Source organism: Octopus bimaculoides, chromosome 1, assembly GCF_046866305.1.
Source record: "Octopus bimaculoides isolate indiv1 chromosome 1, ASM4686630v1, whole genome shotgun sequence".
Taxonomy (NCBI): Eukaryota; Metazoa; Mollusca; class Cephalopoda; order Octopoda; family Octopodidae; genus Octopus; species Octopus bimaculoides.
In genome coordinates this window covers 148,825,905-148,852,253 of record NC_142928.1, presented here as the reverse complement: position 1 = coordinate 148,852,253, position 26,349 = coordinate 148,825,905, and the positions used below count along the sequence as shown (strand labels likewise).

Below are 26,349 nucleotides of genomic sequence, written 5' to 3'. Positions count from 1 at the left end.
ATATAACTAGGATACAATACAGATCGTGTCGATAACTGTCGTCTGCATTTTTTTTCTAATAATCTAGAACAGTTTTAGCCTCTCCTAAAAAATCTCAAAACATCTGGAATGCGTCTCGAATCTACCTTTTGATGCCTATCTACTTGACAGAGATAGGCAACAAGACTGTCTCTCACCGATCCTACCGTCCAGACCTTGCACCCTTTGATTTTGGTTGTTTTCCAAGTTGAAGGAAAAGTGGAAGGAGGCTGTGACGAGAGTCCTGGACACCTTCACTTTGAAGACCTTCCAGGGGTCCTCATGAAGTGGCAGGAGCGCAACAGTAAGTGCACTGAAGTCAGCGAATCCTACTTCCAAGAAGATTAGAGTTTTGTACTTTGAAATTCATTAAAAGTCTTGAAAAAGTCTCTAACCAAGAGTAGGCGAAATTGCCCCAGAGCTAGGCAGAATTTACTGATAAAAATTAAAACGACCAATAAATCCCACCCAGCTTCAAATATTCCTAAAATTTCAACTTCTTAAGAGTTAGTAAGACCCCTTAGTGGGGGCTTAATCCCCACAATTTAGTCAATTTTTCTAAGCCAAGACGGATACAATTGTAGTCTTGGAAGCTGTAGCGTCACTCGAGGATACAAGATGAGCGTTATTTGTAATTCAATGGTACAACAGTGTAAAAGTTTGCTTTGAGATATACTTAGATTGTGATTTCTGCAATGTGGTGCATAAATTGTCAAGTAAAAGAGACGCATCTTTGCCTCCATCGATTCAGTTGCAAAGTGTTATTTTGAGAAAAGTTATTTTGCTTGCAGACCTCCTTTGTGTCCTTTTATTATCACTGGGTCAGAGATAGTCCCCAGATGGTAACACTGATTTCAAGTCCTTTACAGGTAAGTGATTGGTCATTCAGAGAGATTTATAGATTGCAAATTTATTCTGTTCAGTTACCTATCGGTGTAGTGATCATTGGAAAAATCCAGAGGTGACACTTTCATTTCTCCTTAGCCCTCACGTCACACAGTTGTTAATGTTTATTTGAGTTGGGTCATGCCCTTCCAATTGCTATAGATCCGTAATGCATCTTACTACTGTGCCGGTCACCTCTATGGTCAAGGATCCTACATTGGGGAGTGGTGACGATTAGGGTAGGGTAGCTGACTGCTTATTGTGATCATTCGTTTTATGGTTTCCTCTAGCTTCGCTCGCTTTTACAAATCCAGTGAACATTCATATATTTCCGATTTCAAAGAAATTTGAACAATGGATATAAGACACAAGTTAAAAAAGATTCTCAACAATTCAACCTCTCTGGTTGTCTTTAGGACCCCCTCCTCTAATAGGGGTCTTAACTCCCACATTTTAGAGCTCCATTTTTCAGGAGCAAAAAGTTTTTAAAAGGTTTTCTAAGATTTGGATTTTGGAATCTGGGCATAAAGATGAGTAGTATGGGATAAATATGTCGTGATGAGAATTTTTGCTAGGGTGTGTAAAGAGGGAAGGAACCCTCTTAAAAATTCTTAATCTCCAATTTTGATGAAATTAAAATCATAGGTATTCCAGTTCATTAGAGAAAATATAAAAGAAAAGTCTAATTCTTCAATGCCACGTGACACGGGCAACGCCGGGTATCTCTGCTAGTATGTCATAAAATGTAAGTGTAGATACGATACATCTGATAAATAAGACGAGATGGTCAAAAATTGAAAACATTTGATCATAAGCCTATTCAGTTCAGATACGTGACCTGTGGCTAAGCAATATCAATTATTAAATGTTATTTTCTAATGGAGTCAGTCATGTGTGTCGTCAAACATTTTTAACACGTCATTCTTTACAACCGGATTAAAATGTACTACTCCCACTGCACTCTTTACTCTGTAGTACAGGTTTCTTTTAACCTCATACAAAGCCTCTGTATTTTTAATATAATAACAATATTTATAATAGGCAAAACGACAGGAATTTAATGGAAAAGAAACTGTCGGTTATATCGACTTTGGTACTTGACTGGTACTCTGTTTTATCATCGTCGGAAGGATGAAGGCAAATTTTACCACAGCAGGATTTGAACTCAGAGCATAAAGATGTAGAACAGATAAAAAAACCACGTAGCGTTTTTCTAATTTTCTAGTGATTCGGCCAATCTACAACTCTCTTACATACTGATACAATGAAAAAAATAACAAAAGCACGTGACATGATATTTATTTTAAGATTAAGTGTTCACTTGCGAGCAAGTGAGGTTCTATGGTGTAATGGTTAGCACTCTGGACTCTGAATCCAGCGATCCGAGTTCAAGTCTCGGTAGAACCTAAGTATCTGTTTTCTTTTGATTTCAACATATCAGTTTAAAATCAATGATTTGGTATGATGAAATATGATATTTAAAATACTTGCGGAAAGCAAAGCGAATATTGATTAAAACCTTCCTCCGTTTCCAAGGATTTTACCGAGTGCAGTTGTGCAGTTTCAATGTTTTTTAGGTGTACTTCGATGGTACCGAACTTTTTCCCTCTGGCTAGATGTGATATCTTGGGCTTTAGACATTTCTCTACCTTCTCCTCACTTACTCGCTCGATTTTTTTCCCTTTTTGGCTGTATGTTTTAGATATAATTGTTTCTTTTTTCTCTGTCAATAAAATCTCTTCTGGGGGTTGAACCTTGACAACGCCGTCTTTAATTATTACCATGTCCCTATACATTAATAGGTCACTTTTATTCGTCGACAGTTGGCGAGTTCCATCTCCAACTGCACCAATATGTCCAAGTCTTCTAAAGACTCCTAACTCGTAATTAAAGCTGGTGTGGATCACAATTACGAGATAAGTGAAGCAGTCAATAACGTTGACATTTCCACCGACAACAGATTTGAGATTGGTTCTTTGTCTTTACCAAAGAAACTCCACGATCAAGTGGTTCTGCTTCTTCGTTCAGTGACAGGAGCACACTCCTTAGGACCCCAAGAGACTCAGCAAGAATAACCACATCATCAGAAAAATACAGGTTAGTAATCCTAGTTTCACCAGTGAGTGCTCCACAACTCGATAGTACCACCATGTCTACATGCACTTGGGAGTGGATTGATGAGAAACAGAAGCACGAGTGAGTCGCGAGTGTTTAAGTGAAAGTGAAGCGAAACCAGTCAACTTCGAGGAGCAGAGACAATTGTTGTAGTTTTAGAGAAGATAGAATGAAGAGATCCCACGGCGGCTGGAGTACCTTGGCGAGCGAATTCATGCTAATCAACAGGCTTACCATTTAGGTGGAAAATATCCGAGTGATTGAGCGTGTGTTTGCGTGATTAGGGCACAACAAAAGGGAGTACTTGCCAAGTCCTGAGGCGAATAAAATATTCCTACAGAGCGTCATCGACGTGAATGAAATTTTAATAGAATTTTAAACACTTCGGCATCTTCGATTATGAGGAAATACCAAAGAATTTTCGATAATACTATCACGGGACAATTTTCATTTATATATTCACGGGAGTGTCTAAGTCTTTGTAGTATCTTGACTTGCAAGAAATAGCAGTCAAATCTCCCACTTATAACTAGATGATGTAGCCTTAGATACCCTTAAACCAAAGCAATGGTTGCAGTTTAAACGCCTTCGATCGGATATATGCTTAATCACAATCGGTCAGGAGATAGCAAGAACATCAAATATACATGTATACATAAAAGCATAATAAAAATAACGTTGAAAACGCATGCAACAAGATTCTATTTGAAGATAAAACTTCGCATCGACTTTTAACTGGTTCTATGGTGTAATGGTTAGCACACTGGACTCTGAATCCAGTGATCCGAGTTCAAGTCTCGGTAGAACCTTTTTTTGTTTCGGTACTTATTTGTTAGAATGGGTATGTAAAAAAAAATCAGTATTTTTTAAAATAAATAAATAAATGACGTCACACAATGGCAGAAATAGAACTCGTACTGTTCTACTGTTCCTGTTCCTTCCTCAAGATTGATGAACATATCAGTGACGTGAAATACTTACAACAAACCATGGAAACTGCATTACAAGCTGTACTCAATGGGAGTTTATCTCTGAGTCACCGGTCACTTTAAGCTACGTCTTTACGTTCTGTGTTCCAATCTTACCGAAATCAACTTTACATTTAATTTTTCTGGGTTGTTGATGAAATAAGAGCCAAAGTACTGAGTTGATTTAATATTCCTTATAATGCATGAGATGAGAATGGATTCTATTTCAAGATTCTATTTGAAGATAAAACTTTGGCTCGATTGCGGAGTGGTTCTATGGTGTAATGGTTAGCACTCTGGACTTTGAATCCAGCGATCCGAGTTCAAGTCTCGGTAGAACCTATTAATTACAGGCTTTTTAAAAAATAAATATTGATTCTCATTGATTTTGGAGTGAGTCATTATGTTATTATTATTATTATTATTATTATTATTATTTTAGGCGGCGAGCTGGCAGGAACGTTAGCATGCCGGTTGAAATGCTTAGCGGTATTTCGTCTGTCTTTACGTTCTGAGTTCAAATTCCGCCGAGGTCGACTTTGCCTTTCATCCTTTCAGGGTCGATAAATTAAGTACCAGTTGCGTACTTGAATCGATCTAATCGACTGGCCCCCTCCCCCAAAATTTCGGGCCTTGTGCCTAGAGTAGAAAAGATTATTTTTTTTATTGTTTCAGTCACTGGATTGCGGCCATATTGCAGCACAACGATGAGGTTTTTTAGTCGAACAAATCGACTTCTGTACATATTCCATCGATCATTTTTATCCAACCGCTAAGATATTGGATTGTAAACAAACAACACCGGTTGTCAAGTGTTATAGGGCACAAAACACACACACACACATACACACACGCACACACACACACACGCACATACACACACAGACACACACGCACACGCGCACACACACAAAGACACACACATATACATATATATGAATATATATACACATACAAACTTACATACGTCCGTGTATATATAAAGGAAGTGTCCAGAGACTTAAGACGAAAACGGCGGCCTGCTGGATTAATAAGTCAATGACAATCGTTGGTCGTTTTGTCAGCTAATGGCATGGATAAAGTCAAATAATCGAAGTTTTTCAACTTACCACAATAACATATGTGAGATCCTAGAATGGGGGTATTTTTAGTACCCTGAACCCTACACTAAAGTACTTTCCCTCGGCCTTATTAAGTGTTAAAACGTAAGGCGGCGGGCTGGCAGAATCGTTAGCACGCTGGACGAAATGCTTGGCGGTATTTCGCACGTCACTACGTTCTGAGTTCAAATTCCGCCGGGGTCGATGTAATCGACTAGTCCCCTCCCCACAAATTTCAAGACTTGTGCCTATAGTAGAAAGGATTACGTTAAAACTTACCGTCTCTCTGGGCATTAAAACTAATAGCTAACATGCAGACGACAGTTAATCAACACGATCTAGATGTCGCTTAGCTTTAAATAAAACATCGTAGTGGAGTGTGTGAAATCTTTTTTCCATTTTTATTATCTTGCAATGCTACTGAAATCTTTTTTCCTTTTTTTTTTTTATCATCTTGCAATGCTACTGAAATCTTTTATCTTTTATTTTTGATTTATCGTGTTTTCTGAATTGGGAATAAATTTTCGCGTTTGAAGAATAGAAAGACAAGTTTTAGAGAATTGTCCCTCTTTGAAAAAGGGAAGATACAAAGGAATATAACTAGGATACAATACAGATCGTGTCGATAACTGTCGTCTGCATTTTTTTTCTAATAATCTAGAACAGTTTTAGCCTCTCCTAAAAAATCTCAAAACATCTGGAATGCGTCTCGAATCTACCTTTTGATGCCTATCTACTTGACAGAGATAGGCAACAAGACTGTCTCTCACCGATCCTACCGTCCAGACCTTGCACCCTTTGATTTTGGTTGTTTTCCAAGTTGAAGGAAAAGTGGAAGGAGGCTGTGACGAGAGTCCTGGACACCTTCACTTTGAAGACCTTCCAGGGGTCCTCATGAAGTGGCAGGAGCGCAACAGTAAGTGCACTGAAGTCAGCGAATCCTACTTCCAAGAAGATTAGAGTTTTGTACTTTGAAATTCATTAAAAGTCTTGAAAAAGTCTCTAACCAAGAGTAGGCGAAATTGCCCCAGAGCTAGGCAGAATTTACTGATAAAAATTAAAACGACCAATAAATCCCACCCAGCTTCAAATATTCCTAAAATTTCAACTTCTTAAGAGTTAGTAAGACCCCTTAGTGGGGGCTTAATCCCCACAATTTAGTCAATTTTTCTAAGCCAAGACGGATACAATTGTAGTCTTGGAAGCTGTAGCGTCACTCGAGGATACAAGATGAGCGTTATTTGTAATTCAATGGTACAACAGTGTAAAAGTTTGCTTTGAGATATACTTAGATTGTGATTTCTGCAATGTGGTGCATAAATTGTCAAGTAAAAGAGACGCATCTTTGCCTCCATCGATTCAGTTGCAAAGTGTTATTTTGAGAAAAGTTATTTTGCTTGCAGACCTCCTTTGTGTCCTTTTATTATCACTGGGTCAGAGATAGTCCCCAGATGGTAACACTGATTTCAAGTCCTTTACAGGTAAGTGATTGGTCATTCAGAGAGATTTATAGATTGCAAATTTATTCTGTTCAGTTACCTATCGGTGTAGTGATCATTGGAAAAATCCAGAGGTGACACTTTCATTTCTCCTTAGCCCTCACGTCACACAGTTGTTAATGTTTATTTGAGTTGGGTCATGCCCTTCCAATTGCTATAGATCCGTAATGCATCTTACTACTGTGCCGGTCACCTCTATGGTCAAGGATCCTACATTGGGGAGTGGTGACGATTAGGGTAGGGTAGCTGACTGCTTATTGTGATCATTCGTTTTATGGTTTCCTCTAGCTTCGCTCGCTTTTACAAATCCAGTGAACATTCATATATTTCCGATTTCAAAGAAATTTGAACAATGGATATAAGACACAAGTTAAAAAAGATTCTCAACAATTCAACCTCTCTGGTTGTCTTTAGGACCCCCTCCTCTAATAGGGGTCTTAACTCCCACATTTTAGAGCTCCATTTTTCAGGAGCAAAAAGTTTTTAAAAGGTTTTCTAAGATTTGGATTTTGGAATCTGGGCATAAAGATGAGTAGTATGGGATAAATATGTCGTGATGAGAATTTTTGCTAGGGTGTGTAAAGAGGGAAGGAACCCTCTTAAAAATTCTTAATCTCCAATTTTGATGAAATTAAAATCATAGGTATTCCAGTTCATTAGAGAAAATATAAAAGAAAAGTCTAATTCTTCAATGCCACGTGACACGGGCAACGCCGGGTATCTCTGCTAGTATGTCATAAAATGTAAGTGTAGATACGATACATCTGATAAATAAGACGAGATGGTCAAAAATTGAAAACATTTGATCATAAGCCTATTCAGTTCAGATACGTGACCTGTGGCTAAGCAATATCAATTATTAAATGTTATTTTCTAATGGAGTCAGTCATGTGTGTCGTCAAACATTTTTAACACGTCATTCTTTACAACCGGATTAAAATGTACTACTCCCACTGCACTCTTTACTCTGTAGTACAGGTTTCTTTTAACCTCATACAAAGCCTCTGTATTTTTAATATAATAACAATATTTATAATAGGCAAAACGACAGGAATTTAATGGAAAAGAAACTGTCGGTTATATCGACTTTGGTACTTGACTGGTACTCTGTTTTATCATCGTCGGAAGGATGAAGGCAAATTTTACCACAGCAGGATTTGAACTCAGAGCATAAAGATGTAGAACAGATAAAAAAACCACGTAGCGTTTTTCTAATTTTCTAGTGATTCGGCCAATCTACAACTCTCTTACATACTGATACAATGAAAAAAATAACAAAAGCACGTGACATGATATTTATTTTAAGATTAAGTGTTCACTTGCGAGCAAGTGAGGTTCTATGGTGTAATGGTTAGCACTCTGGACTCTGAATCCAGCGATCCGAGTTCAAGTCTCGGTAGAACCTAAGTATCTGTTTTCTTTTGATTTCAACATATCAGTTTAAAATCAATGATTTGGTATGATGAAATATGATATTTAAAATACTTGCGGAAAGCAAAGCGAATATTGATTAAAACCTTCCTCCGTTTCCAAGGATTTTACCGAGTGCAGTTGTGCAGTTTCAATGTTTTTTAGGTGTACTTCGATGGTACCGAACTTTTTCCCTCTGGCTAGATGTGATATCTTGGGCTTTAGACATTTCTCTACCTTCTCCTCACTTACTCGCTCGATTTTTTTCCCTTTTTGGCTGTATGTTTTAGATATAATTGTTTCTTTTTTCTCTGTCAATAAAATCTCTTCTGGGGGTTGAACCTTGACAACGCCGTCTTTAATTATTACCATGTCCCTATACATTAATAGGTCACTTTTATTCGTCGACAGTTGGCGAGTTCCATCTCCAACTGCACCAATATGTCCAAGTCTTCTAAAGACTCCTAACTCGTAATTAAAGCTGGTGTGGATCACAATTACGAGATAAGTGAAGCAGTCAATAACGTTGACATTTCCACCGACAACAGATTTGAGATTGGTTCTTTGTCTTTACCAAAGAAACTCCACGATCAAGTGGTTCTGCTTCTTCGTTCAGTGACAGGAGCACACTCCTTAGGACCCCAAGAGACTCAGCAAGAATAACCACATCATCAGAAAAATACAGGTTAGTAATCCTAGTTTCACCAGTGAGTGCTCCACAACTCGATAGTACCACCATGTCTACATGCACTTGGGAGTGGATTGATGAGAAACAGAAGCACGAGTGAGTCGCGAGTGTTTAAGTGAAAGTGAAGCGAAACCAGTCAACTTCGAGGAGCAGAGACAATTGTTGTAGTTTTAGAGAAGATAGAATGAAGAGATCCCACGGCGGCTGGAGTACCTTGGCGAGCGAATTCATGCTAATCAACAGGCTTACCATTTAGGTGGAAAATATCCGAGTGATTGAGCGTGTGTTTGCGTGATTAGGGCACAACAAAAGGGAGTACTTGCCAAGTCCTGAGGCGAATAAAATATTCCTACAGAGCGTCATCGACGTGAATGAAATTTTAATAGAATTTTAAACACTTCGGCATCTTCGATTATGAGGAAATACCAAAGAATTTTCGATAATACTATCACGGGACAATTTTCATTTATATATTCACGGGAGTGTCTAAGTCTTTGTAGTATCTTGACTTGCAAGAAATAGCAGTCAAATCTCCCACTTATAACTAGATGATGTAGCCTTAGATACCCTTAAACCAAAGCAATGGTTGCAGTTTAAACGCCTTCGATCGGATATATGCTTAATCACAATCGGTCAGGAGATAGCAAGAACATCAAATATACATGTATACATAAAAGCATAATAAAAATAACGTTGAAAACGCATGCAACAAGATTCTATTTGAAGATAAAACTTCGCATCGACTTTTAACTGGTTCTATGGTGTAATGGTTAGCACACTGGACTCTGAATCCAGTGATCCGAGTTCAAGTCTCGGTAGAACCTTTTTTTGTTTCGGTACTTATTTGTTAGAATGGGTATGTAAAAAAAAATCAGTATTTTTTAAAATAAATAAATAAATGACGTCACACAATGGCAGAAATAGAACTCGTACTGTTCTACTGTTCCTGTTCCTTCCTCAAGATTGATGAACATATCAGTGACGTGAAATACTTACAACAAACCATGGAAACTGCATTACAAGCTGTACTCAATGGGAGTTTATCTCTGAGTCACCGGTCACTTTAAGCTACGTCTTTACGTTCTGTGTTCCAATCTTACCGAAATCAACTTTACATTTAATTTTTCTGGGTTGTTGATGAAATAAGAGCCAAAGTACTGAGTTGATTTAATATTCCTTATAATGCATGAGATGAGAATGGATTCTATTTCAAGATTCTATTTGAAGATAAAACTTTGGCTCGATTGCGGAGTGGTTCTATGGTGTAATGGTTAGCACTCTGGACTTTGAATCCAGCGATCCGAGTTCAAGTCTCGGTAGAACCTATTAATTACAGGCTTTTTAAAAAATAAATATTGATTCTCATTGATTTTGGAGTGAGTCATTATGTTATTATTATTATTATTATTATTATTATTATTTTAGGCGGCGAGCTGGCAGGAACGTTAGCATGCCGGTTGAAATGCTTAGCGGTATTTCGTCTGTCTTTACGTTCTGAGTTCAAATTCCGCCGAGGTCGACTTTGCCTTTCATCCTTTCAGGGTCGATAAATTAAGTACCAGTTGCGTACTTGAATCGATCTAATCGACTGGCCCCCTCCCCCAAAATTTCGGGCCTTGTGCCTAGAGTAGAAAAGATTATTTTTTTTATTGTTTCAGTCACTGGATTGCGGCCATATTGCAGCACAACGATGAGGTTTTTTAGTCGAACAAATCGACTTCTGTACATATTCCATCGATCATTTTTATCCAACCGCTAAGATATTGGATTGTAAACAAACAACACCGGTTGTCAAGTGTTATAGGGCACAAAACACACACACACACATACACACACGCACACACACACACACGCACATACACACACAGACACACACGCACACGCGCACACACACAAAGACACACACATATACATATATATGAATATATATACACATACAAACTTACATACGTCCGTGTATATATAAAGGAAGTGTCCAGAGACTTAAGACGAAAACGGCGGCCTGCTGGATTAATAAGTCAATGACAATCGTTGGTCGTTTTGTCAGCTAATGGCATGGATAAAGTCAAATAATCGAAGTTTTTCAACTTACCACAATAACATATGTGAGATCCTAGAATGGGGGTATTTTTAGTACCCTGAACCCTACACTAAAGTACTTTCCCTCGGCCTTATTAAGTGTTAAAACGTAAGGCGGCGGGCTGGCAGAATCGTTAGCACGCTGGACGAAATGCTTGGCGGTATTTCGCACGTCACTACGTTCTGAGTTCAAATTCCGCCGGGGTCGATGTAATCGACTAGTCCCCTCCCCACAAATTTCAAGACTTGTGCCTATAGTAGAAAGGATTACGTTAAAACTTACCGTCTCTCTGGGCATTAAAACTAATAGCTAACATGCAGACGACAGTTAATCAACACGATCTAGATGTCGCTTAGCTTTAAATAAAACATCGTAGTGGAGTGTGTGAAATCTTTTTTCCATTTTTATTATCTTGCAATGCTACTGAAATCTTTTTTCCTTTTTTTTTTTTATCATCTTGCAATGCTACTGAAATCTTTTATCTTTTATTTTTGATTTATCGTGTTTTCTGAATTGGGAATAAATTTTCGCGTTTGAAGAATAGAAAGACAAGTTTTAGAGAATTGTCCCTCTTTGAAAAAGGGAAGATACAAAGGAATATAACTAGGATACAATACAGATCGTGTCGATAACTGTCGTCTGCATTTTTTTTCTAATAATCTAGAACAGTTTTAGCCTCTCCTAAAAAATCTCAAAACATCTGGAATGCGTCTCGAATCTACCTTTTGATGCCTATCTACTTGACAGAGATAGGCAACAAGACTGTCTCTCACCGATCCTACCGTCCAGACCTTGCACCCTTTGATTTTGGTTGTTTTCCAAGTTGAAGGAAAAGTGGAAGGAGGCTGTGACGAGAGTCCTGGACACCTTCACTTTGAAGACCTTCCAGGGGTCCTCATGAAGTGGCAGGAGCGCAACAGTAAGTGCACTGAAGTCAGCGAATCCTACTTCCAAGAAGATTAGAGTTTTGTACTTTGAAATTCATTAAAAGTCTTGAAAAAGTCTCTAACCAAGAGTAGGCGAAATTGCCCCAGAGCTAGGCAGAATTTACTGATAAAAATTAAAACGACCAATAAATCCCACCCAGCTTCAAATATTCCTAAAATTTCAACTTCTTAAGAGTTAGTAAGACCCCTTAGTGGGGGCTTAATCCCCACAATTTAGTCAATTTTTCTAAGCCAAGACGGATACAATTGTAGTCTTGGAAGCTGTAGCGTCACTCGAGGATACAAGATGAGCGTTATTTGTAATTCAATGGTACAACAGTGTAAAAGTTTGCTTTGAGATATACTTAGATTGTGATTTCTGCAATGTGGTGCATAAATTGTCAAGTAAAAGAGACGCATCTTTGCCTCCATCGATTCAGTTGCAAAGTGTTATTTTGAGAAAAGTTATTTTGCTTGCAGACCTCCTTTGTGTCCTTTTATTATCACTGGGTCAGAGATAGTCCCCAGATGGTAACACTGATTTCAAGTCCTTTACAGGTAAGTGATTGGTCATTCAGAGAGATTTATAGATTGCAAATTTATTCTGTTCAGTTACCTATCGGTGTAGTGATCATTGGAAAAATCCAGAGGTGACACTTTCATTTCTCCTTAGCCCTCACGTCACACAGTTGTTAATGTTTATTTGAGTTGGGTCATACCCTTCCAATTGCTATAGATCCGTAATGCATCTTACTACTGTGCCGGTCACCTCTATGGTCAAGGATCCTACATTGGGGAGTGGTGACGATTAGGGTAGGGTAGCTGACTGCTTATTGTGATCATTCGTTTTATGGTTTCCTCTAGCTTCGCTCGCTTTTACAAATCCAGTGAACATTCATATATTTCCGATTTCAAAGAAATTTGAACAATGGATATAAGACACAAGTTAAAAAAGATTCTCAACAATTCAACCTCTCTGGTTGTCTTTAGGACCCCCTCCTCTAATAGGGGTCTTAACTCCCACATTTTAGAGCTCCATTTTTCAGGAGCAAAAAGTTTTTAAAAGGTTTTCTAAGATTTGGATTTTGGAATCTGGGCATAAAGATGAGTAGTATGGGATAAATATGTCGTGATGAGAATTTTTGCTAGGGTGTGTAAAGAGGGAAGGAACCCTCTTAAAAATTCTTAATCTCCAATTTTGATGAAATTAAAATCATAGGTATTCCAGTTCATTAGAGAAAATATAAAAGAAAAGTCTAATTCTTCAATGCCACGTGACACGGGCAACGCCGGGTATCTCTGCTAGTATGTCATAAAATGTAAGTGTAGATACGATACATCTGATAAATAAGACGAGATGGTCAAAAATTGAAAACATTTGATCATAAGCCTATTCAGTTCAGATACGTGACCTGTGGCTAAGCAATATCAATTATTAAATGTTATTTTCTAATGGAGTCAGTCATGTGTGTCGTCAAACATTTTTAACACGTCATTCTTTACAACCGGATTAAAATGTACTACTCCCACTGCACTCTTTACTCTGTAGTACAGGTTTCTTTTAACCTCATACAAAGCCTCTGTATTTTTAATATAATAACAATATTTATAATAGGCAAAACGACAGGAATTTAATGGAAAAGAAACTGTCGGTTATATCGACTTTGGTACTTGACTGGTACTCTGTTTTATCATCGTCGGAAGGATGAAGGCAAATTTTACCACAGCAGGATTTGAACTCAGAGCATAAAGATGTAGAACAGATAAAAAAACCACGTAGCGTTTTTCTAATTTTCTAGTGATTCGGCCAATCTACAACTCTCTTACATACTGATACAATGAAAAAAATAACAAAAGCACGTGACATGATATTTATTTTAAGATTAAGTGTTCACTTGCGAGCAAGTGAGGTTCTATGGTGTAATGGTTAGCACTCTGGACTCTGAATCCAGCGATCCGAGTTCAAGTCTCGGTAGTACCTAAGTATCTGTTTTCTTTTGATTTCAACATATCAGTTTAAAATCAATGATTTGGTATGATGAAATATGATATTTAAAATACTTGCGGAAAGCAAAGCGAATATTGATTAAAAGCTTACTTTAAAATCGACGAAGGAACGACCATGATTTATGTCACAATAAGACCATTAATATTTTCCTCTTTCTCCGAAGAAATATCCGAAACGCTACATTTCTATTCTTTCTCACATTATAAACAATATTTGGAGCTTTCTCGTATTCTTGCACCACAAATTTTAATCTGAAAATTTTTTAAAGTGTACTCTTGATGTAGTTTTGCATTCATTGTTTTGGAAAATTGACAATAAAGTGATTAGAATCATTTATAGTTGCATAATGTAATTTTAGATAATGAACTTCAAGCCAGTGTCCTCACAGCAGAAGTCGAAACTGTTTGTTGTCACGAATTTGCTTCGTCGAATTTTTTTTCATTTGTGCACGGTCTCGCATAAATGATTTCTCTAGAAATTGTTTGACTTTGTCAGAGAAAATTAGGGCTGAGGAAGAAGTGGCGATATTTTTACAAGAAAAAGGAGTTCTTCGTAGGGAGAAGAAGCGTAAAAACTCATAAAACTACACTATGGCTGCTTGTACTGGCGATGTAGTAGAAGAGAATGTAGAGAGTCTGTGTCCGTTAGAAGAGGTACATGGTTGGAAAGGGGAACCCTTCTGTTTAGAAGTTTAATTTTGTTCATTTTCCTGCTGGATTAGAGAAGTAACAATTAATAGGTTTCGTAAGGATGAATTTGGAATTGATGCAATGCACCAGTAGATTATCAAAATTATTTACGGGAGATCTGCGCGGAAGATTTGTTTCGCAATCCAATGAAAATTGGAGATCCCGGCAGAATTGTTGAAATAGACGTATAGGAAAGTGGGTTATATATCATTAGATGTACACCTGACTTTCCTATATTAAATTAGATATTAACGGCAACGCTGAACTCCAGACTATCAACTCAACAATATTTATTCATGGTGGAAAATATACATCTTTAGTCTTGTTTGTTGAGACGTCTTCGGTGTGTGAGAACATGGTTGTTGGGACGTTGGTATATTGATGTGAACTGTCTAGCGTGAGTTCGAAAGATGGAGAGACAGCTAGACACGTCCTTGCTCAATCGCTGGCCAGCAAGAAAGAGTCAGAATGAAGCGGGAAAGCTTGGTTGTTGAATTCCACGCATGCGTGAGACTACGCATGCGCACGGTGTTACTACAGGGCTCCCCTCGCCAGTGTGGAACGCACGATAATATATTTTTTTGTTGGAACGCCTGAGGCAGGATGGCCACTGAAAACCACCCACAAGATGTAGCACAAACACACACAAAGAAAAATGAAAGAAATGAATGTGCACTCGTGAGAACATGCATGCAATGTACAAATGAAAGAAAATGTGTGAGTGCACAAGTGTGTGTGTGAGAAAAAACACAGAACATAGTAAAAGTGTCTGTAGAGAAAAAGATCCAGTTCGTATAAGAGTTACACAAGATTATAGTATGTCCATACGCAGGAAGTTGTGGTCCGTGAGCAGAGCTGTAGTTGAGCGTCGGATGCTAGTTGTGACTGGTTACCTGGTACGGAATATTCTATAAAAGTTACACAAGGAAATTTGGAATGTTAATACGCAGGATCTCGTGGTCAGTGAGCAGAGCTATAGTTGAGCGTCGGATGCTAGTTGAGACCTGTTACCTGGTATTAAATATCCTAGTCGGTTAGTTCTGACTGTTGTGCGTGAGTGGAAAATTCCACTCATACAGTAAAGATAAAACCGAGTGTGTTGATCTGGTGTGTCCCTGGTGGTGGGGTTGTTGGCGCACGACATTGTGGTAGACAGTATATTGGTGGTGAAGACGTCGGCGCAGGAACTGCTATAGCTGTGTTCTGTATGTGTGGTGGTAATGGTGTGACGTTGGTAATGATGTCCAGTTGAAACTGTTGGTGACGTCGGGGGAATGCTTGTAGTTGGTAGTAGTAGTTGTTGTCGTCGCGGTGGTAATCTTGGTTGAACGAAGCTGGTGGCGAAAAGGCTGCTTGGTGATGATGGTGTTTGAAGAGGTGCGCTTTTACAGATGGTCGTACAGAGATAATCTCTGTACGACCATTAGCGTCGACCTTGATGAGATTTTTAACCCAAGATGAAATTGTTCGCATGTGACGATAGAAGATGATAAATACAACCGTATAAAATGAATAACAAGAGATATTTAGTGTGGCATAAATATGTATGTGAGAGTGTGAATGCGACATATAAGAACATAATAAAAGACAGGCCGTCTATATGTATGTGAGATATTACAGCAGATAGAAAGTCAGTACACGTGAGAGTTTTATACCAAGTTCTTGAGTATACAATTGGAAGTATCGCAGGCTGTAATTCTTGTCTGTTTATTATCGTGGTGAAGCTAAGTCACCTAACAGAATCGAAGAGAGAGATTTGCCGCGGTGGTTTAGTTTGGTGTACATAGTAAGTCGTGTTGACTATGGTTGGAGATGTTGGTGGTCATCGTTGCTTGGTAGTTCAGTCTCCATGGCCGCATTTGTTCTTTAGTCGGGGTCACCAGTTATAGGTTAGTAGTCCAGAATCCATGGCCGCGTTTGTTTCTTAGTCGGGGTCACCACTTTATAGGAATGTTGGTTATCAGTTATATAGAAATAGTTGTTATTGTAGCTCAGCGGGCTGCGTGTCTGAATCACGTCGGGGTCACCACTTATAGAGAAGTGGGTTATACATCATTAGATGTATACCTGACTTTCCTATATTAAATTAAGAATTTGAACGGAACGCTGAACTCCAGACTATCAACACAAACAATATTTATTCATGGTGGAAAATATACATCTTTAATCTTGTTTGTCGAGACGTCTTCGGTGTGTGAGAACATGGTTGTTGGGACGTTGGTATATTGATGTGAGCTGTCTAGCGTGAGTTCGAAAGATGGAGAGACAGCTAGACACGTCCTTGCTCAATCGCTGGCCAGCAAGAAAGAGTCAGAATGAAGCGGGAAAGCTCGGTTGTTGAATTCCACGCATGCGTGAGACTACGCATGCGCACGGTGTTACTACAGACGAAACAGTCTTTTCGAGAAGAAAGTACAAAAACCGGAGGCGAATGCTACCCGAACAGTTGGTTTTTGGTGGTGTGTGTTGTGAAACTTGAGAAGTTTTTTTTGTCTTTCTGCCGTGCCATCTCGATATCGTGACACGCTCGAGGATTACATTCGCCGATCAATTCTGCCGGAAACAACTATTTACAATGACCTGTGACACGCATATTCGCATATTCCTTAGATACCAGGTGTAACGGACACCTTATAGCCTTAGATTGAGTTAGTTAAGATTTCATCATAGCTAAAAATAGATTGACAGCTCCCTTAGTGAAAACCTCAAATTGACGCCCTTTTTGTAAATCAGCAGCAGAATTTCACCGTAGCTAAAAATAAATCGTCTACCATGCTGCTAACTATAAATACAACACCGGGAACAATAGATGGGCAGTCTGAATCTAGTTTCTGACTCGAACGTACGAAAAGCGGTTTTAACTGCTATCAACTCAGCCAAGATACTCGCATGTACTAACAGCGGTTTTCACTGCAATCAATCAAGCTGAACCAAATACATGCTTTCTCCGCATATAACTCGTAGCTAGTTATACACGTTTGTAATGTAGTGATATGTTTCGATGTCCGATCAACGCTGTATCATTTATGCTAAATAAATGAAATTATACTTCGATTACCGAGTCTCTGCAGTTTATTCAAACCCAACAGACCAACTCACTACGACAGGATACATATCCACTACACAGGGTACCAATTTTGCCATAGAATGGTGAGCTACTATACTGAGTTTGTAAACTCGCAAGACGGGATCCATACTCAAAAAGGAGAAAGCACTTAAGCGAGGGAATAAACGGCGATGCTGTGATACTCACCGTTCTACAGTGGACTCGTATCTCTGCGAGTTTTTGACGCCGCAAGTACAAAAGATGTGATCTATATGAAAAGATACCGGAGTGTATAGCTCAGTCCCATTTCTTTTATTGCATCTCATTTTAAAAATCAGGAAAAAAAAATCTGTCATTACATTCTGTGTAAAAAAAAAAGTTGAAAAAATTCATTTTCTTACATTGTTTTATTTCATCATTGTTTTCTTTTATTGACAATTCATGTGTTTTCGCTTCATTTCAGCTGTTATTTCTTATTTCTGTACTGCCCACAAGGGGCTAAACATAGAGGGGACAAACAAGGACAGACAAAGGGATTAAGTCGATTACATCGACCCCAGTGCGTAACTGGTACTTAATTTATCGACCCCGAAATGATGAAGGGCAAAGTCGACCTCGGCGGAATTCGAACTCAGATCGTAAAGACAGACGAAATACCGCTAAGTATTTCGCCCGGCGTGCTAACGTGTCTGCCAGCTCGCCGCCTTTCAGCTGTTATTTCTAGCGATCGAAAACAAGACCTATGATTATGGCAATAACATTATTATTCTAATTGTATATAAATATAAATCTTCAAACGACTGGGAGAAATGTTCATTTTATTTTTTTCCATTACGGTCCAACGAAAAAAGAAAAAAAAAACCCCAGCAAATATTCATAATTTCATCATTGTTTTCTTTCATTAAATTCTTTTCTTTTTAATTATTCCTCACCATAAAAAAACATGACGGTGTTGTAGAGAGTGGATAGATTTAATTGTGTGAAAGTATCAAAAATTTCAATGGTTAAAGGCTTGTAACATCACAAGCATTTATTCCTAGACCTTTCTTCTTAGAAGTTCAACCATCTGGAATTCTGAAGTTCCATCTTTGCCCATATTTTTATTCTTTTTGATCAGCAATTTTCATTAGTCTGGAGAAACTTGTAAAACTATGGACAATATCCCTTCCTCCAGAGGAAACCAATATAAAACAAGACGTAGTCATAGTTTTCAATTAAAGTTCCAATCATATCTATGATATTTCACAGGAATACTGGTTTCAAATTTTGACACAAGGTCAGCAATTTCGAGAGAGGGAGTAAATTGATTATAATGAACCCAGAACTCAACTGGTAGTTATTTTATCGATCCCGAAGGGATGAAAGGCAAAGTTGATCTCGGCGGTATTTGAGCTCAGAACATGAAGACGGACAAAATGCTGCTAAGCTCGGTGTGCTAACGATTCTGCCGACTCCTACTAAACGAGAAACAAAGTTAATTTTGGAGAGATTTGAGCACAGAACATCAAGAGCCAGCTTAAAGTGGACTTTAGTTTGTGATGCAGTTTCAATTGCTAGTTCTATTTCATATCACTAATCTTTTTCGTTTAATCAATCTCACGCAAAAAAAAAACATTAGCAGAACAATTCTTATGCAAGTCATAGCGTGATGTCATTGACAAATAATCATATGTCTAGCAATTTGCTTTACTCACAACTGGGAAACAGTAAACATCGAGAAATTAATGATGTTGTGTGTTGGCATAAAGTAATAAAGAGTGTTCAAACAAGGGAATTTAATTTATGATACGAGGAAGAAAGAAGTGTAACATTTCGGATACTTGCTCTCCTTCGGAGGAAGAGATAGATATAGAGACTTTATGATTATGACAATATTTGACATACTAAAACATCAAAGAAATTATTGTTAGTTGAAAATCAGTGTAACACGTTTTGATAATAATGACAGATGCGTAAAAATAAAAAAAATTTAGTTTACAAGGTTCTGCCGAGACTTGAACTCGGATCGCTGGATTCAAAGTCCAGAGTGCTAACCATTACACCATAGAACCTCACATTATCAGTTGGCAACATTTTATCTTGAAATTAAACTTTGAGCCACGGTGTTTTATAAAGCAAAGAAAATTTTGATTCGTGAAATCTGTCCGTCTTCCACTTAACTTCAGGCTTGGTTCGCAAATCTTTCCACTCTCTCTGTCTCTTTCCGCTCTCTCTCTCTCTCTCTCTCTCTCTCTCTCTCTCTCTCTCTCTCTCTCTCTCTCTTTTCCTTATGTATGCATATATGTATGTGCCCACAAGTGCATATGTATACGAATATGACAGTTGTACTGTCTGTCTGTCTGTCTGTATGTATGTATGTATGCACGTATTTATGCGTGTATGTATGTACAGAAATATTCATTTCTCAACAGGTTCATCAGACATTTAGCTAATTTATTGACATAACTATAGAAACGTGCCCCCGCTGACTTTGCTTTCTCATAACCGTCTGAAAAATCGATATTTTTTAATGAAATTTTCTACATATACGTTTCAGACTGTGTCAATGGAAAGTAAAACTTTTTCAGGATGGATGAAAGGAGTTTCGAATTATTCACAAACTGCGATTTTGTTTTCACACAACTTAGAGTAAAATGGGTATATTTTAATGAAATTTTCACACAAATACCTTTCATATGATGTAGATTAAAATTAAGATTATATCTGAATTTAATGTGAAAAAATGCTGGTGGGGTTATTTCGTGCATCTGGACTTTGTTTCTTCATACAATTTGATGATGTAGATTACAATGGTGTTCAAAAAAAAAAAAAAGGTCTATTCTCCACACTTACCCTTCAGGAATTAGTTGTCTTTTATCGTTTATCTTTTGCTTGTTTCAGTCATTAGACTGCAGCCATGCTGGGGCACCTTGAAGGATCTTAGTCGAACGAATCGACCCCAGTCCCTTTTCCCGAATTTGTTCAGTTTGGCTCACAGATTTTTTAATTACATTTTTTTAAAACTAAACAGTTTGAAATTTCGTATACTGGTGGAATGTCTCACTATCTTACTATCGCAAACAGCAATAGCTTTCTTCAACTGAATACACGTCGTTGATTGGTTGAAATTACCCAGATACGACAACTTTAACATGAAATAACTTCTAAAATACTAAATTTTGTCAAAAATGTTCAAAGTAATCCGTGTTTTGCGTGAGACATTTCACCAGTGTATGAAGTTTCAATCTGTTTAGTTAAAAAAAATAATTAAAACATCTGTGAGCCAAACTGTAAGCCTTTTTCCTTTAAAGTCTGGTACTTATTCTATCGGCCTCTTTTGGTGAACTGCTAGGTTACGGTGACGTAAACACACCAACACCGGTTGTCAAAGCGGTGATGGGGAACAAACAGACATAAAGACACACTCCCCCCCACACACCCGTAATCGTTTACTTGTTTGTCAGTTGACTGCAGCCATGTTCGAGCATCGCCTTGAAGGGTTTTAGTCGAAGAAATCGATCTCAGGACTTGTTGCTTTAAGTTTAGTACTTGTTCTATCGGTTCTTTTACCGAACCGCTAACTTACGGGAACGTAAACACACTAACACCAGTTGTCAAGCGGTGATCACACACACACACACACACACACACACACACACACACACACACACATACACACACATACACACACACACACACACACACACACACACAAACACAAACACATACACACAAACACGCAAGCACACACACATATACGGCAGGCTTTTTTTCAGTTTTCGTCTACCAAATCCCTCCAAGGCTTTGGTCGGCCCGAGGCTATAGTAGAAGACACTTGTCTGAGGTACCACGCAGTGGGACTGAAACCGGAACCATGTGGTTGGTAAGCAAACTTCTTACCACACAGTGATGCCTGCGCCTAATTGTAGAAAATTTCATATGAAAATTTAAAAAAAAACATTTTCCAGTAAGTTATGCAGTAACAGAGTCGGGTGAGTGAGACAAACTTCTGCAGTTATGACAACTTATTAAGATACACACATTGAAAATAAGGAATTTCTTATTTTCGAAAGAGGTAGCTTTATTATTGGACTAAATGTTTTTAACGATCGCGTTAAGAAATTTGTGTGTTTATGTTTGTAAATACATGCTGAAAGCCAGACAGTATTGTCATATTCATAAGAACTAACGAGATCTGTGAATATTTCACGGAATTAATGGTAAAGTTGTTGGGTTATTTCTGAAAACTTTATCCAAAAAACCTGAAAGCGTAGTTTGTGCTGTGCCTGTATAAAAAGATAGCTGCTCATCTGCTAATCAGTGAAAAGTGAAGGAAATTGAAACACGATGTTTACTTAATGTACTTTATATGTACACTTTATATACTTTATGCACAATTTTATAAACTTCATACTCAGCAGGGCCCGCTTAATGATTAAGCTTAGCTCAGCGTGACAAGCAAAATGACCAGCAAAGTATTTTGATTAATTAAATGTTTCTTTATTTTAATATTGATTTACCTCCTTTTTATTAATTCTGTCTTGCATTTATACTTATATTTCAATGAAACAAAGTATTAACTATTTCAGGCGCAGAACAACGTCATGCATTAGTAATTATATAAACGACAGATACTTAAAGAGAAAGCAAGTTAACTCCGTAGGTCCTACCGATATTTGAGACCAGAACATTGGATTCAGAGTCCAAAGTTCTAGCCATTTCACCATAGAACTTTTTGCTTGCTTGAAACCACTGCTTCGTGGAGTTGTCATTTGCTTCTAACGTAGACATAAGACCAAAAATTTGCGGGGGAAGAAATTAGACTACAGTACTTCATTAGTACTTTATTTTATCAAACCCTGAAGCAGGAAAGGGAGAAAAAAAAAAGACTGACCTTGGCATAGCCTTTCATCTATTCTGGTTCGATAAAATCAAGTATTAGTGAACTATTGAGGTTGAGTCAATCGACTAAACCTTCCCCTAACCAAATTTCTGCCCTTATGCTTATTGTTAGAAGCATAGTTATTAAAATGAAGGACTGGCGCTGGGTACTAAGCAAATTACGTTATTGTCCATAGCAGAGATCGGTAAACAATGGCTTGCGGTCCAGATCAAACCCGCTGCATCGTTTGTCCAGACACACACACACACACACACACACACACACATATATAGGTTCAAAAAAGAAAAACAACAACAAAAAACAACAACAAAAAACAACAACGCGATGACGTGATACAGATTGTGTTACTGGACTCTCGGGAAATGAAAGATATATATATATATATATTTACATTGCACCACAAAGTTATCTGAACTGAAAAGTGAAACCAGATATTAATAGTGTTTTTAAAAAAAAAAATTTATGACATTATATATTGAAATTAAAACAAATAACAAAATACATGCTCCCCTCAAGATATTATCATACTAGAATTGTGCTATTTTCACTACCGTGTTTGTTACATGTTAATAATTTTGTGTTGAATCTTTGGATCCTTTGTGGCTTAGCGAAAGAAATATCTTTTAAATATTATGTTGTTAAGAAAAAGCTTGTTCTTTGGGTTATCCTTCACTGTGGTATTGTTAGGTGTATGGAGGTGTGCGCTGTGCGCTGTAACAGCATTCACCATTCGTTGGTGATTCCCTACTTCGGACGGATGACACCGTTGCACCACTCAGGCGACAACTCTCCAATTCATGGGTTTGTTTAGGTAGTCGTTGCTGGTGAAAGTTTTATGACGGTGGAGTGCAAATCCTACCTCAACCCCTTTTAGTTGCCCTTTATGACACGCAGAGGAAATGCTGGGTCTATTCTTTGGCGTGCCGGTTTCCACACAGCACTGTGGAAAAGAATTTTTATTGTACGTTAAACGCTTATGATGAAAAACATTTCAAATTATACAGACGCACACACTGACACACATACATGCACGTGCGCACAGACGCACACACACACACTCACGCATACACACACGCGCACACACGCACACACTCACGCGTACACACACGCGCACGCATACATACACGCGCACACACGCACGCACACACACACAAGCGAACAAACAAACAATCCATTACCTAGTAGGGTCACGATTTCAAATTTACTCGTCTTGGCTAGCAAGGCATTAAAAGTATTTCCTATTCGGTCCGCCTTCATAAAAGATTGCCAACCTCTTGACACGTGCATTAAATTCTGGGTGTGTCACATGACTTCTAATGAATTCTGACGAAATTTCTTAATGCAAAACACAGGAAATTTGAGAGCGGATGTCATTTTTATGGGAACTTGGGTAAGGTGGAGATGAGAACGTGAAGGTCAAGTCGGGTGGCACGATTTTGCATGAAACATTTCAATTTTTACCTGATAACAGATTTATTTGGTAATATGCAATACCAACATACGACTATATCACCACTACCACCACTTCTGCTATCAACCACCATCACCACCGAGATACGATTACTATGTCTCCGTAGGTAGCGCAATTTTGTTTTGATCCCCGTACTGATTGGAAGCAATATATTTGTCGTAGTGATCGCGAAGCGGTTCATATGAAGAGTTAGTTGTATAACAATATCGCAAGCTTTGAGTCCAGTAAGCGGATAAATTGCAATTAATTTTAAATGTAAAGTTTGGGAACCGTCAATTTTAAAGCCAGTAACCGGTAAATAACATTTTCCTTGATTATAATAAACGGGTTCCACTGTATTAACTGTATGTTACCTTAGAAATAAAGACTAGAGCAGACATGATCAACCTTTCTCGTGAAGCGAACTGCAGGAGACATGGCTGATCATCAGGTGGGCCGCACTACTAAAAGGATTCAAGATAATTTTTCGTTAGGCATGCGCAGACACACAGAAAGTCCCGCGAGCTGCTGTTTACCCATGATAGGACTACATGTTTAAGGATGAATACTTTCATTAAAGGTTTACTCAATAAGGAAACACATTTAGTATTTGTCTCTAACGAGATCATATCCCTATAAATGTAATTAAATTTCAATATCATCCCAGTTCTGGAATTGGATAGTATTGGTAAAATGGAAAATTTTGTTCCAGAACTGAGAGAATATTGGAAGAATACGGTCTTTGCCCTTAGCTCTTTACGAGTAAAAAATTATCAGAAAAAAAGCAAGGAATTGGAGTGCAAAAATGTAAAGAATTAATGTTTTTGACAAATACTTCTTTTACAAAAGGAAACAATCATTCAATCGCCTGTCCCTTTCCTTCCCCATGAGGTAGAGTTTTTAAAAATTTTTTGTAAGTCTGCCGTTCAACTTACACCCGTCTCTCGAGTGTAATTGTTTATTGGCTAAGCCTTTAGTAAAAAAAAAAAAATTGGCCGACGATAATTGGAGAGTACCGTACCAAGATATGTCAACCCAAAGAGAAGGCATCGAAAGAGTACCTGGATGGATAGAACATACCGCAATCATTAAAAACAAAATGCCAGGAATTTTATGGAAAGGAAACAGTCGGTTAAACCGACTTCGTATTCATTTTATCGACGTTGGAAGGATGAAAAGCAAAGTTGACTCCGATGGGATTTGAACTATGAACGTAAATAGGTGAAGAATATACAGCATGGCATTTTTATAACGCTCTAATGATTCTGCTAATTCTCTGTTCCAGTGCATACTGATAATATGAACGACAAAAGCACGGTGCGGAATTTTACTTCAAGGTAAAATGTTCAGGACTGAACCTTCAATGTTCTATGGTATAATGGTTAGCACTCTGAATCCACCGATCCGTGTTCAAGTCTCGGTAGATTCTAAGTGCATAGAGTTTTTTCGTTTCTCTATTATTTTATTGTAGCATTTCTCAATTTAATATCAGTGATTTGATACAAAGGGTCATACTGCTACGACGCAATATGGTCTTTAAAAGTGTGGAAATTAAATCAAGTATTGATAAACTGCTGACTTAAAAATCAAATCATGTATATTTAGTTTGTGATTTTAAACTGAGGAAGGAATTTCAACCATGTTTCGTGGTCTGCTACCACAACAGCTCCTTTATAGGATCCAGTTATCTCAAGACATCATCAGGAGGAACCACGTCCGGTTTCGGCCCCTACTCCTCTACCGTTTTGACGTGGCGGGGCCACTCCCTTTCGGAGGTGTCTTCAGCTCTGGTGTTGGGTGCATGCCTTCTTTCACTGTTTGTGACGGTTCTAATTCAACTGTGGAATGTCCCTCGCTATGGTTATTTTCCAGGAGGTTCTGGCCACACGTCTTACGGTTCATCAACCCGCGTTGTTGAATTACTTTCTTCCGACATACCTTCCCTTGGTGGATCCAGTTAGCTCAAGACATCATCAGGAGGAACCACGTCCGGTTTCGGCCCCTACTCCTCTACCGTTTTGACGTGGTGGGGCCACCCCCTTTCGGAGGTGTCTTCAGCTCTGGTGTTGGGTGCATGCCTTCTTTCACTGTTTGTGACGGTTCTAATTCAACTGTGGAATGTCCCTCGCTATGGTTATTTTCCAGGAGGTTCTGGCCACACGTCTTACGGTTCATCAACCCGCGTTGTTGAATTACTTTCTTCCGACATACCTTCCCTTGGTGGATCCAGTTAGCTCAAGACATCATCAGGAGGAACCACGTCCGGTTTCGGCCCCTACTCCTCTACCGTTTTGACGTGGCGGGGCCCCTCCTTTCGGAGGTGTCTTCAGCATTGACTTAAGTATTTTAAATAACATACTGTAAGATCTTTTCTGTTTAGCTGCCACTTTTCAATTTCTTCAATTTTTGTTCCAATTGATTTCATATTTGATGTACTGGCGGAGTTTTGTAAAGTAATCCTTGACATGAAATTCATTTTCGCCATAAATCAATAAACAGAGAGTTAACAGCTTTTAAAGTTTGCACATTTTGGGTAATTTTAACCAATCGAAAGCCACAGACACATAGGTACCTGTTGCCATAGT

General features: G+C 38.3%; 8 non-coding genes across 8 annotated transcripts; 7 read left to right on the top strand and 1 right to left on the bottom strand.

Annotated features, from left to right (window-relative positions):
- The first annotated feature begins 2,238 nt into the window (after window positions 1-2,238).
- On the top strand, window positions 2,239-2,310 carry Trnaq-cug (transfer RNA glutamine (anticodon CUG)). The gene has a single exon. It is a non-coding gene; the product is annotated as a tRNA-Gln (tRNA).
- Window positions 2,311-3,755: 1,445 nt separating this feature from the next.
- On the top strand, window positions 3,756-3,827 carry Trnaq-cug (transfer RNA glutamine (anticodon CUG)). The gene has a single exon. It is a non-coding gene; the product is annotated as a tRNA-Gln (tRNA).
- A 429-nt stretch (window positions 3,828-4,256) lies between these two features.
- Trnaq-uug (transfer RNA glutamine (anticodon UUG)) lies at window positions 4,257-4,328 on the top strand. Its single transcript has one exon. It is a non-coding gene; the product is annotated as a tRNA-Gln (tRNA).
- Window positions 4,329-7,918: 3,590 nt separating this feature from the next.
- On the top strand, window positions 7,919-7,990 carry Trnaq-cug (transfer RNA glutamine (anticodon CUG)). The gene has a single exon. It is a non-coding gene; the product is annotated as a tRNA-Gln (tRNA).
- Window positions 7,991-9,435: 1,445 nt separating this feature from the next.
- Window positions 9,436-9,507, top strand: Trnaq-cug (transfer RNA glutamine (anticodon CUG)). The gene has a single exon. It is a non-coding gene; the product is annotated as a tRNA-Gln (tRNA).
- A 429-nt stretch (window positions 9,508-9,936) lies between these two features.
- Trnaq-uug (transfer RNA glutamine (anticodon UUG)) lies at window positions 9,937-10,008 on the top strand. The gene has a single exon. It is a non-coding gene; the product is annotated as a tRNA-Gln (tRNA).
- Window positions 10,009-13,598: 3,590 nt separating this feature from the next.
- Window positions 13,599-13,670, top strand: Trnaq-cug (transfer RNA glutamine (anticodon CUG)). The gene has a single exon. It is a non-coding gene; the product is annotated as a tRNA-Gln (tRNA).
- A 5,741-nt stretch (window positions 13,671-19,411) lies between these two features.
- Window positions 19,412-19,483, bottom strand: Trnaq-uug (transfer RNA glutamine (anticodon UUG)). Its single transcript has one exon. It is a non-coding gene; the product is annotated as a tRNA-Gln (tRNA).
- Window positions 19,484-26,349: the final 6,866 nt, after the last annotated feature.